This window comes from Macaca thibetana, chromosome 11 (assembly GCF_024542745.1).
Source record: "Macaca thibetana thibetana isolate TM-01 chromosome 11, ASM2454274v1, whole genome shotgun sequence".
In the NCBI taxonomy this organism is placed as follows: Eukaryota; Metazoa; Chordata; class Mammalia; order Primates; family Cercopithecidae; genus Macaca; species Macaca thibetana.
In genome coordinates this window covers 10629768-10643452 of record NC_065588.1, presented here as the reverse complement: position 1 = coordinate 10643452, position 13685 = coordinate 10629768, and the positions used below count along the sequence as shown (strand labels likewise).

The following is a 13685-nucleotide window of genomic DNA, read 5'->3' as shown; positions in this document are numbered from 1 at the left end:
CTCCCACTCCCCAGACCCTGCACGAAGTGTAAGGTAGCGGCAGTACACCACCGGGAAAATGTGAAGCCTGTGGTGTACTAAAGGTGACCACAGGAACAATGAAACATAAACTAGCTCAACACCCCAACTTTGCAGATTTACAGAAGAGGTATTGCCATGCTGGCCTGACATACAGTGTTTGCCATTCAATAAAATTCATGTTTCCTTCCTCAATTTCCAAAGTTGTTTTCAGATTAATAGTATCAACTGTATTTAAATCAATTTAAATTAATTTAAATCAAACCCCAACTTTGCAGATTTACGGAACAGGTATTGCCATGCTGGCCTGACATACAGTGTTTGCCATTCAATAAAATTATAAGAGACAAACACACAAAAAGCAAGAAAAGGACCCCCTGCCAAAAGAAATATGAGCTGAAAAAATTCAAGATATGTGTGTTCAAGATGTTGAAATTATCAGTGAGAAACTTAATTTTTTAATATGTCAAAGAAACAGTGGAAATATTAAAAAATGCATGGATACATGCTGAAATTTTTCAAAGATGAAAACTATGTTTTTAAAAAGAGTCAAATGGAAACTCCAAGGATAAAACTATGATATCAGAAATAAAGAATTCCTTCCATGCACTTCTTAGAAAAACTGGACACAGGATAGGGAAAAAAAGTCAAGTGAACTTGAAGATAAACAGAAATTATCCCAACTAAACTACCAAAAATAAAAAAAGAGTTAAAAAATAACATAACAGGTCATCTAAGAGTTTAGAGACAATAAGAATTACAGTTTCACATCTGAAACTGTGCAGATCAGAAGATGACAAAGTGACATTTTTGTTATACTGAAAGAAAATTCTGTCAATTACTGCAACAGAGATAAAGAATATTACATAATGTTGATGAGATCAAAAGCGGTAAGATGACATACAATTCTAAATGTATATATAACCTAATAACAGATCTGAAGATACACAGAACCAGAACTGTTACTTGTTACTGGTGGAGGGTGTCCAGATTCTTGGCATTTTGAACAAGTAATTGGATGAAATGCACAAACAAAACAATGAAAAAAAAAAAAAAAAAAGCAGATTTATTGAAACAAACGTACACTCCACAGAGTGGGAACAGGCCAACCAAGCAGCTCAAGAAACTGGTTACAGAATTTTCTGGAGTTTAAATACCCTCTAGAGGTTTCCAATTGGTTACTTGGTTTACACCCTACGTAAATGAAGTAGTGGCCTGTGATCAGTCTGATTGGTTGCATAAGGTGACCAATCGGAGGCTGAAGTAAAGTTACAAGCTTACACATGAAGACTTGGCCTGTAATCAGTCTGATTGGTTTCAGGAGGGAACCAATCAAAGACACTTTCATTTTTCGTCTTCAATGCAGAAAAGGGGTGGGGGATGTTGCAAAGGGAGTAGCCCCTGATCCTTTTGTTACTTGGATGTAGAGAAGTGGGGTTTTCCTTTTGATTCAGTTCTAGGAAGTCAGCGTGAATCAATCTTAGGTTCCCTGTCTCCTGACCATATTCTCCTGAATCAAAACTGCCAGGACTGAAAGAAGAAATAGGCAAATCCTCAGTTATAGTCAAACATGTCAACACACTTCTCTCAGTGGTTACTGGAATATTTAGAGAAAAATCAGTAAAGACATAAAAAGTCTGGAAGAGCACTATCAACCAAATTGAAATAACTGGCATATATAGAATACCCTACTCAACAACAGAAAAAAAATACTCAAGTGCACCTAGAACAGTCACCAGGATAGACCATATTTTGGGACAAAATAGCCCATATGTTTAAAATAATTTAAATTATACATTGCATGTTCTCTGACCACAAATAAATCTAAAAATTCAACAACAGAAAGATATTTGGAACATTCCCAAATATGCTAAAATTTTAAAATGCACTTATAAATAACACATAGGTTAATTTGCTAATTATAGTCAAAATTAGCAAATATTTTGAATTGAATGAAAATAAACGTGCAACATAGCAAAATTCTGCTACTATTGGAGTACTGCTTGGAGAGAAGTTATAAAATGCTATTTAGAAAAGAGAGGTCTAAAATCAGTTATCCAAGATTCCAACTTCGGAATTTAAAACATAAGGAAAATTAATTCCAAATCCAACAGAAGAAAGGAAATAATAAAGATAAGAGCAGAAATCCATGAAATAGGAAATAGGAAGTCAATAGAGAAAAATAAATCAAAAGCTGATTCTTTTAACATGCCAGCAAAATGGATTATTCCCCAAAACTGTAAGAAGACAGAAATTACCATTATCAAGAATAAAAGTAGGAAAAGTAATACAGATGCTACAGATATTTAAAGGATATATTTTTCTGCTCATTAATTCTATAACATGTAAAGTGTAAAAATTTCTTGAAAGACACAATTCCACAGTCCACTTACGAGGGAATAGTTAAACCTAACTAGTTCTATATCTATTAAAGTAATTCAATTTGCAGTTAAAAAGCCTTCCCACAAAGAAAACCCACACTTTCATGGTAAATTCTACCAAACATTTAAGGACAATGTAACACCTATTCCACTTAAACTCTTCCAGAAATTAGATGAAGAAGGAGAATTTCCCAACTCATTTGATGAGACCAGAATTCCTCTAATATAAAAATTAGACAGGCATGTTGGGGAAAGAAAACTGCAGACGAATATCCTCCCTCAATAGAACTAATCTTTTTAAACAAAATATCAGCAAATCAAATTCGGCAATGCTCTCAGGGTGGGTTTTGGCTGGAGGTGAGCATGCGCAGATCCTGCAGTGCCCCGCCCCCCGCCCCCGCGCCTGCCAGGCCCAGAGGCAGGATTGAAGTCAGGAGGCGAGCATGCGCAGATCCTGCAGTGCTCCCGAGCGCCACCGCGCCTGCCAGGCCTAGAGGCAGGATTGAAGCCAGGAGGCGGCTGAACAGGACCTGAGGACATTAGCCTCCTCCAACAAGTGGTGGCCTCGGGCAGCAGTCACCTCCATCTCCAGGACACCCCTGGACGTGATGAAGGTCCGCCTGCGCTCTCAATGCCCTGCTGTGACTGACACCTCGCTCCAGACTCTGGACCTCTCCTAAGCCAAATCGCCCTCCTCCTTCCAAGCCACAGGGCGGGGCCTCCTATGCGGCAGTGGTGTCCTGGAGCCCCCGCACCTGTCTCCAAATGGTATCCGCTGTGCCATCAGAACCCGCTTCACTGGCACCATGGGTGCCTTTGTGAAGATTGTGAGGCACCAGGACACCTGGGGACAGCCTCCTAGCTACCCTGGTGATGACCTGCCAGCCACCACCATCTACTTCACCGGCTTACGACAAAACTCCAGGCCGTCCTGTGTGACAGAGCCCTGACCTCTGATCTCTGGGCACCCTTGGTGGCCGGAGCTTGTGGGGACACAGCTGCAGGCTCAGCACGTGGCCTGCCATGAGCTCGGCACCCGTGTCTGCCTGTGGTGGCTCAGGGCGGCTGGCGCTCCCTGTGGCAGGGTTAGGCCCCACTGCCCTTCAAGATGTGCCCTTCTCAACCCTGCACGGGTCCAACTCTGAGCTGGAGAAGAGCTGGTTGAATGCTAAAGGACTAGAGATTAGCAGACCTCAGCTTTGTGGCTGGTGGAGTCTCAGAGATGGTGACTGTGGTCCTGACACTACCCTTTGACGTGGTGAAGACTCAATGGCAGGCTGCCCTGGGAGTGGTGGGGGCTGTGATAGTGATGTTCCACCCATCACACTGACTCCATCAGGCCCAGTGGGGCACCAGGGGACTCTGCAGACCTCCTCCTGAGGATCTTATAGGCTGCCCTGTCCTGTGCCATCATGATCAGCCTTTATGGGTTCAGCAAAAGCTGCCTCCAGAGGCTCAACCAGGAATGGCCTCTGCGCCCTGGAAAGAGGCGAGGAGACTCGGACCCCATCCCTTCACAGGTAGGGGAGTGGGGGTAGGAGACTGAGCCAAATACCTTTTCCTCAGCACTGAGGGGAGAGTCCTTGATTCACTTCCCTCCCAACTGCCAGCCTCAGGGCCCCTCTGGGCCACCCAGGCCTTCCGGAGGATCCTCACTTTCCCACCCCCCAAGTTCGAGACCAAAGCTCTTAGAAAACTATAAATAAAAGATTATTAAAAATGATTAAATTATTTGTATAGATACTTCACCAGAAAAGATATACAGATGTCAAAAAAAAACCAGTATAAAAATTATTGGTTATTAGGAGAATGAAATTAAAATCACAATGACATACTATACAGCCAATCAGACTGGCTAAAATTAAAAAGATGCACAATACCAAGTGCTCTCAAGGATGTAGAACCTGTAAAAACCTTCATACGAATGTGAAGCGGTACAGCCACTTCATAAAACAATTGGCTATTACTTATGAAGTTAAATATATACTTAATATATGACCCAGAAATCACGACTGGGTATTTACCCAGAGAAATGAAAACATGTATCCACACAATCCATATGATGTAAATGTTATGACTTCTTTATTCATAATTGCCAAAAATCATAAGCAACTCAAATATCCACCAACTGGTGAATGAATAGCAATTCAGACAATGGAACAATTCTCAGCTGTTAAAAGGAATGAACTACTGATACTCAAAACATTTTTAAATCTCAAAAGCATTCTAATAAGAGAAATAATTCATAATTGAGCAGTTGTATATCGTATGACTCCATTCATACGAGCTTGCAGAAAGGGCAAACATAGAGAAATTATATTAGTAGTTGCCAGTGGTTGCCAGGGAAACGGGTAGTGTGAGAGGATTATCTACAAAGGGGCATGAGGTAACTTTTTGGGAATGGAAACATTCTATATCTTGATTATGCATGTGGATAGTGACTGTATACATTTGTTAAAATTCATCCAACTGTACTCTTAAGGTGAAAATTAGTATATGTAAATGACAAATCAATAAAATATTTCACCAAATAAATTACACTGTTGAATAAAGTATCACATTTATCCAGCATCAAATCCTTATGGAGTTTCTCTGTTAAGGGCTCAGATGATCCCACTGATCTGGAGAGAAAACCATGACCATATTTTCAAATTTCACTGTCTCCTGTGATTGCAATTTTAGTAATTGAAGAACCATTTTTCTTCTCCTCCTCCTTCTATTATCAGGGAAAAAGTTAAAAATCTCAGGAAGATTTTGAAAGAGAATCATATCATTATTCCATTTTAGATTTTAGGTTTAAGCATTTTAATTCTTTTCTATCATTCATCAATATCAACAGCAGTCATTGGGTATAACAGTGTAATTTATTCAAATATCTAGAAATTGCTGACTGGAGAATGATAGATAATTTCTAAAGAAGGTCTTTGTCTTTATCTTTATTGGTGTGGTACAGGTGAAATATTTTCTGGTAATGTGCTTGAGGTAGATTGAAAACTAGGTAGGATTTTTTAAAAAATGAAATATAACTTTAATATCAATGTAGCTTCATTTTTAATTTTTGAACATCAGAATTTTTCATAACATTAAATTAGGACACATCATAATTAACAGTCAAGTTTAGTTTATATTTAACATATTTTGAGAAAGGGTAGCATTCTAATACTCTATAAAAACATATATACGTGTATGTATATACATGTGATATGTGTATATAAATAAATGTAATTTTATTTGTTTGTGTATTTCAGATGAAAGCAGCATCATTTCAAGAACTTGGACTGATATAAATAATAAACACGAAGTCCAGGAGTAGGGTTGGCTGTAAATATGTTGCAGTAAGACTCAGGAACCTAAGGCTGTTGCAGTTCCAGGCATCACAGCCTGCACAGAATCTCCAGAGGAGAAAGGGGATCATGTTTTCTTTTGTCTTTTTTCTTTAAAGAAAGAAATGATTTCCTAGAAGTCTGCTGCAGACTTCCTCTGTGTCTCATTGGTAAGAACTGGGCCCCATTCTAATTCCTTAATCAAATCAAGGTGAATTAGATGAATCTGGAAGAGAATGTGGTGGATATTGAAGAATCAATAAATATGGAAACTACAATAACTCAAATCTATTTAGGTATAAGGAAAGACTAATTTTTTTCTAGATGGTTAATTAATTTTCCCAGCTCCATTAATTGAATGATGCTTCATTCTAAGTCCTGATTTGATGACAAATTTATACTTTTTTCAAAACTGCATACATTATTTAACTAATCACAGTATATAGTTATAGACATAGTATGTATTATGTTTATTTTTTATTTATTTAAATATTTTTTAGAGACAGGATCTCACTCTGTCCCTAAGGCTGCAGTGCACTGGCACAATCACGGCTCACTGCAGACTGAAACTCCTAGGCTCGAGTGACTCTCCTGCCTCAGCCTCCTGAGCGGCCACTACTACAGGCTCACACCACTACACCAGGCTATGTATGCAATTAGTATGCAATACATACTAATTACAAAGTATAATTAAAAGGATAAGAAAGTTGGATCTGAAAATAAAAATACAAACACCCTTGGCAGTATGATACGTTTTACAGACTGAAAGTCAACTTTACCCCTCTGGGTTTTGTTTTAGTATAATATTAACATAAAATTGTAGACTCAAAAATTATTCTTGAGATGGTTTAGTTTAATGTCTGGTTACTTACATGAGGAAACTGGAGAAGTCATTTTCTTAAGGCCATACAATTAATTTGTGGCATACCAAGGATTAGAACTGCTTCCTAGATTCAAGTTTAAGGTTCTTTCAGAAAATCTTGAGCTCACTTTGTTTTGTGGAAGATCGAATAGCAAAAAATTATGACTTTTAGATTGCTCACACTTTCCTGAAATAGCTAGCTTTTACTATACACTTCAGGTTTCAGAGTGGACTTTATCACACAGTCTTTAAATACTCATTTGTGGCTTGCGATTGAGAACATATTTATCTCTTTCCTTACACTATTAGTTAGCTTAGGTTTGCTTATTTATAATTATTTCATTAAAATAGATATTTTATAAAGCAATAGAGGAGGGAATCAAAAAAATACAAAAATCAAGATTTAAGTACATTAGTCAACTTAAGCCTCAGTTGTTATTGATCAACTCCTAAATGGTTTGAGTTTTGTTGTAGTCTCAGGAAATTTACTTAACTTATATGTAATTCATAGTTTTTCTTATGATTTCCTATTTTGTTTGCTTCTGTTTTTATTCTTGCTATTGAAGCTACTGGACTTCAGAGTTTCCATGAAACTGCTTATACCCAAGTCATCCCCGCATTTCTGTGAACTATTATAGCCCTTTGATATTTATCAAACTTCTAAGCTTTATTAGAGCTAAGACTGGACTTTGTGCTCTAATATCTCATTTGATTGTGGCTTTGCCATCAATGTCTAACATCTGCACATAGATTCACATTACAAACCCTGTGAAAAACTGTTTTAGAACGACTTTTTTTCACACTAATGGTTTAGAATTTCGAGTCCTTTACTGCTTTGTAAAGCCTAAGAGTATAGGCAAATCAATGACTTAGATCTATTGATATTTCAAAACAAAAGTGGCCTTTCATTATATTTATGTACACTCTTAACATTTAGCAGTAATATCTGACTGTACTAATGAACATGTAATTTTAGTGCTTCTTTGGAGACCTAGAAATAATGAAGTACGTTTTTAACCTGCTTCTAAAATACCCATGCATTTTCCCTAGGTGTTAAAATATAAACAACTATAATTTTTGTCATACAGATTTTAATGACAGTATAGTTTGTGTGTGTGTGTGTGTGTGTGTGTGGAAGAGACAGTGAAAGAACAAATATATTGCTTTAGGAAAGAAAATATTTTATTGCTTCAAGTTTGAATACATAAAAAATATTTAAAGTGAATAAAATACGCCAATTGGAGTAATGATTACAAATAATTAACAGTGATTTTATGTTTATGATATTTCAGATCTTTGCATGCATTATTTCAATGCACAAAATCTTCAAAAAAGATGGTATGATTCTCATATTTTAGATAATGGAATTTATTTGTCTGATTATTCCAGGAATTTTACTTATTTGTCTGATTATTCCATAGTGTAGCTGTACCTTATCAATTCTTTAGGTGGTGAGAATTTGGGTTATTTTCAGTTTTGTTGTTATGACTAGTTCTTCATGCAACATTCTTCGACATGTCTTATGTGAAAGACTTCTTCATGTGTCCTCTCTTTATCGCAAATCGCCCTATGAGTAGAATTGTTGAGTAATAAGGTGTGTAAGAATTTAACTATACAGAATAATTTCAGATTATTTTCCTTTTTAAGTTCTTGCATGTGCATTTTATTATAATGCTTTCTTTTTATAGACAACTGTTACTCTGTATATTTGAGTAGAAGGGAATAAGCAGTTCTAAGAATTCACAATCTAAACGTAAGAAATTTAATCTAATAATAACAAAGAAAGAAAATGATTACAGGAGATGTCTTAGAATGTACCAAAGGAAAAAACATCATCATCATCATGATCATCATCATCATCATTTTAAGCAATAGCAGCAGCATTGCTAATGCTTATTGAACACTTACTATATTTACCTTTCTAGCATATTTTCTTTTTTTTATTGATACATAGTAGTTGTATGTATTTGGGGAGTACATGTGATAATTTGACACCTTAAAATAATGTGTAATGATCAAGTCAGAATAGTTAAGTGCCATAATCTCAAATTTTTATTTTTCTGTATTCTAAGAACATTCAAATTCTTCTAGCTATTTTGAAATATATAATACAATATTGTTTCCTATAGTCACCCTACAGAGGTACTGAAGACTAGATTTTATTTCTTCTAACTATATTTTTGTGTCCATTAATCAACCTCTGTTTGCCTGACCCCAGTCTGCTTTAATTTCTCTGAGCCTCTGGTGACAGCCAGTCTACTCTCTATCTTTATGATATCTACTTTTTTAGCTCCCACATATGAGTGAGATCATGGATTATTTGTCTTTCTGTGCCTGGCTTATTTCGCTTTACATAATGTTCTCCAGTTGCATCCGAGTTGCTGCAAATGACATGATTTCATCACTTTTTATGGCTGAATAGTATTTCATTGTGTGTATTATATACCACATTTTGCTTATACATTCATCCATTGATGGACTTAGGTTGATTCCATATTGTATTTTCAACAGTGCTGCAATAGACATGGGAGTGCAGACATCCCTTTGATATATACCTTTCTTTCTCTTGGATACATACTCAGTAGTGAAACTGCTGGATCATATGGTAGTTCTATTTTTACTTTTTTTGAGTAATCTCCATACTGTTTTTCATAATGGCTATCTTAATTCCACCAATAGTGTACTGTGGTTCCCCTTTCTCTGCATTCTCACCAGTATCTGTTTCTTTTTAAAATCCTTTTCATAAAGCCATTTTAACTGGGGTGAGATGATATTTCACTGTGGTTTCAATTTGCATTTCCCTGATGATTAGTGATATTGAGTATTTCATTGACCATTGTACGTCTTCTTTTGAGAAATGTCTATCCAGATCATTTGTCCATTAAAAAAACCATGTTGTTTTCTTTTTTGTCACTGACTTATTTAATTTTCTTATATACTGTCGTTATTAATTCCTTATCAGATAGATAGTTTGCAAACATTTTCTCTCATTCTGTAGGTTGTCTCTTCACTTTCTTGATTGTTTCCTTTGCTGTGCGGCAACTTTATACCTTGATATAATCCCGTTTGTCTATTTTTGCTTTCGTTGCCTGTGCTTTTGAGGTCTCACCCCAAAAAATCTTTGCCCAGAACAATGTTCTTAAGAATTTCTCCAGTGTTTTCTTCTGGTAGTTTCATAGTTTCAAGTCCTGCAGTTAAGTCTCTAATCCCTTTGGATTTGGTTTTGTATTTGGGGAGACATAAAGGTCTAGCTGCATTCTTCTGAATGTGCATATCCAGTTTTCTCACAACTGTTTGTTGAAGAGGTTGTCCTTTCTTCAATGTATGTTCTTGGTATCTTTGTTGAAAATGAGTTGGCTCTTAATTCGTGGATTGACTTTGGGATTCTTTACACTGTTTCATTAGTCTGTGTGTCTGTTTTTATACTAGCACCATGTCTTGGTTACTATGGCTTTGTATCATATTATGAAGTCAGGTAGTGTGCTTTGATAAATGGACAGACCCTGCAATACTGAAATATATGTTTTTGATATTTCATTTATCAGCAGACAAGAGACTGAATTATTTTTGAGATTCTTTACCTCTCACTTGACACAAGTTGCATACTTTTCATCCCTTATGCACATTGAGTATTAAGGAACTATCTTGTATGTTTTATCTTCATGCAGAGTATCATAAAGTTACTTTCAGCAAGTCAGACTTGAATTGGCGTATCTTTTAAGGAAGAGGATAATGAACGAAAGTGGGAGAATGGCTCTTCTTCTCCTGGCCGATAAGTTTCTAGTATATAATACAATTCCTTATTCCTTTCTCAATGTTTCAATGTGTTTTGCTTAAATTTTATAAGTAATAAAGGCAATTAGCTATTTTATAATTTGTGTAAATATGCCTCTGTTATTAGATGATTTGATTATAATTTTTACAATAAATACAATATGGGGAAGAACATCATTATATATGAATTTTGGAACATCTCTGATATTTTTATTGGGAAGAAGTACAGAATTATTATTGTTTGGCCAAAGAGTTTGTACCTTTTTTGTGGTTTTAAGTAAAATTGTTAGATTGCTCTATAGAACACTGCATTAGACAACTATGGCAAGCTGTTTTATCACTCTTTGCCAATGTTAGATAACGTTTGATAATTTGGATAGATGATTATTTTTACTTTGTTCTTTTCAGTTATTTTCTTTTGATGTTTACTGAGGCTGTTATTCCTATAACCTATATAAAAATCTTTTGCCCATTTGATTGTATTTTATTGCTTAGTATGAATTTCTTATATATTAAGCTTATAAATTCTTTCTTGGACATCTTGCCTTTTTTTTTTTTTCTTTAGCAACTTGCCTTTAAAGTTCATTTGCTTTTATTGAGTGAACAAATGTTTGACATTTAAGTGGACTGAAATTATCTTTATTCATTTGAAATTTATTTTAGGATGAGATGGAAAAAGTTAAAGCACATACATGTATATACATACATAGGCAGAATTATTTCTTTCTATATATATTTCAATTCAGCATTCACCTGCCAGAATACTGTTTAGATGATTCACTATTCTTTCATCACTGATTTTAATGTTATATTTATCATACAGTAAAAAATTAATATTTAAATAATTTGTGATTTAATAGGCAATTTAAATATTTCATAATCTACGCAAATATTTTTATCTGCAAACATATTTGGATATTTTCCTGGAATTGCTCATACTATTGCATCAAACTGTGAGTCTACTCTTGCTTTTATGATAATCATTTTAATTTTGTAATGTTGTTATTTGATTGTTCTTTTATACTTCAAACCTTGTACAATGTTTGGCACATAGAGCACTCAATAAATATGCTGAATTAATTAATAGGAAATATATACAAATATGTTGGCAATATATTTTTTCTTTTCTTTTTTTTCTGAGATGGAGTTTTGCTCTGGTTGCCCAGGCTGGAGTGCAGTGGTGTGATCTCGGCACACTGCAACCTCTGCCTCCCTCCCATGTTCAAGCGATTCTCCTGCCTCGGCCTCCTGAGTAGTTGGAACTACAGGTGCCCAACACCATGCCCAGCTATTTTTTTTATTTTTAGTAGAGTTGGGATTTCACCATGTTAGCCAGGCTGGTCTCAAACTCCTGATCTCAGGTAATCTGCCCGCCTCGGCCTCTCAAAGTGCTAAGATTATAGGCGTGAGCCACTGCGCCCGGCCTGCAATATATTTTTTCTAACACAGTTCAGACTTTTTAATTCCTTTGACATTTCAAAAAGGAATATATTATGTGTTTAATAATTGAGCAGATAAACCTTTGCTGATCCAGCTAAACTGTCTTAATTTTGTGGTTAATAAAACTGTAAAATACTTATTTTATTACATTACTCAGAAGGAAAACAGTAAGGATTTTATGTGCCCATAAAATCTATGTGTGACTTTCATGCCTTAAATATAAATTTATTCATAATTAATTAATTAATTAATTAACATACTTCTCTTGGATGTATGCATGCATGATCAAAATTTTTTGGAAATTAATGGTGATAAGTGATATTTATCTGATTAAGGTTTTTTATTCCTATCAAAATGAACCATGAATATATATAACTACTAATATGGTGGTTCTTATTCAAATGATGTTTCAAGTAATGTGGGAAAGGACCATTTATTTCATGAAAATTGGTTGTGCAATTTGAATAGTTATGGAGGCACAGTATACATTCCTCTTATACTATATACCAAATATACTAGAAAGCATAAAAATTGCATGAGAATTAGAAACTGTAAAAATTTTTGAATAAAATATAATAACTGAAGTCATGATCTGAAAGTCTTTTTAAAGCTAAAATTATAGTAAATATTTTTCAAATTTGGGTGGTTTAAAATTAAAAATCTAACTCTGGCAAAAACTGATGATTTTTCAGAAGAAAGGTAAGATTGTTGGAAATATATTCGCAAGCTACCTGACAGACAGTAAGAAAATACTCTTAATATTTACGTGTGTCATATACCTCAGTTAAAAAAAGGAAGACCTCAAGGTGGTATATAGATAGAGTGCTAGAAAAATATTGTGGAGGAATAGGCAGAATTAAAGAATAATATTCTAACAATGTTAAGAATCTTGATAAAAATCTCACAGTAAAGCAATAGTTAATGTTTCTTTAAACATTTAACAGGACAATATAACAATAGATATAGAGAAATAATAGAGCACTAAGTAGCAGACAGGCTGCCCACTGCCAGAATGCCACTTTCTAAAAGACAATTCATTTGCTCTTCAACACTCAACATAAAATGCAGAAACAAAGAAGATAAGTATTGTATTCGTATTACCCTCACATAAATATTAGATTTTTTGAAGGAGGTCAGATTTTATCTGACCATTCTCATGTGCTTTAACATATAAGAGATTTTAACAACATTTCCAAGAATTTATATACACATATGTACACACAACTTTTTATACTTAAATCCTGTATTTGAAGAATTTTTTTTGAGTCTATTGTTTCATAACTTTAAAAAGCAGAAAAATTTTAATTTGCTCTACACTAACAAAAGAAAAATTTTGATTATTCACATTTATTCCCTTAAGCTAATAAGGGAATATATTTTAATGTTATATATGGAGATTATATTATTTTAGGTCAGCAGTAGAACCCAGGGATGTATAATCACAATGCCATCCTCAGGGCTGGTAAAAAGTTTGAATTACTTTATCAGAAGAACATGACAGAAAGTATATTTTCAATTAGTTACAGGTAAATACTTAAAAAAATAATGGACCATTGTAATCTATTTATAGGAAAATGGATCTTGAATATACAGCCTGCTATTACATTTCTAAGAAGACACAAAACCAGCAACACACAGAATAATTCTACACTAAATATTTTTCTTCTTTAAATTAAGAAGATTAATTGTTGTTATATTTATTTTTTGTTCAAAACAAATAGCTATGTCGTGATTTGTATTATAATTTGCATTTCTTCAAATTATGTTTGAGTGATGACCATTAATAGATGCTATATTGGAGATTTATTACAATAGCTTTATTGTGGTATAGTTTATGTACAAAAAAACTGCACATTTTTAATATATACAATTTGATGAGTTTGGACA

General features: G+C 34.6%; 1 long non-coding RNA gene across 1 annotated transcript; it reads left to right on the top strand.

The window, feature by feature from the left end:
- The first annotated feature begins 3689 nt into the window (after window positions 1-3689).
- LOC126930350 (uncharacterized) lies at window positions 3690-10354 on the top strand. Its single transcript, XR_007717580.1, has 3 exons — window positions 3690-3919; window positions 5648-5892; window positions 10253-10354. It is a non-coding gene; the product is annotated as an uncharacterized LOC126930350 (long non-coding RNA).
- The last annotated feature ends 3331 nt before the right edge of the window (window positions 10355-13685 follow it).